Below are 205 nucleotides of genomic sequence, written 5' to 3' on the forward strand. Positions count from 1 at the left end.
CCATTGTTCTATTGTTCCTTTGTTTTATGCTTTGTTTTATTTACCAGCTTTCTATTGGCTACTACGTTTTGTTCTGCTCACCTATTGGTGCATTCTGTTCTGTGGAACCATGTTTTGAGCCTTCCATATGCTTTATATTTTGCTATTCTCATGTTTTTCTTTAGCTTGACAAAGGTTGATAACCGAAAACGTTTGCTCACTTGAA

This window comes from Anneissia japonica, unplaced genomic scaffold (genome assembly GCF_011630105.1).
Source record: "Anneissia japonica isolate Jap-2015-1 unplaced genomic scaffold, ASM1163010v1 scaffold287754_len4335492_cov202, whole genome shotgun sequence".
NCBI lineage: Eukaryota > Metazoa > Echinodermata > Crinoidea > Comatulida > Comatulidae > Anneissia > Anneissia japonica.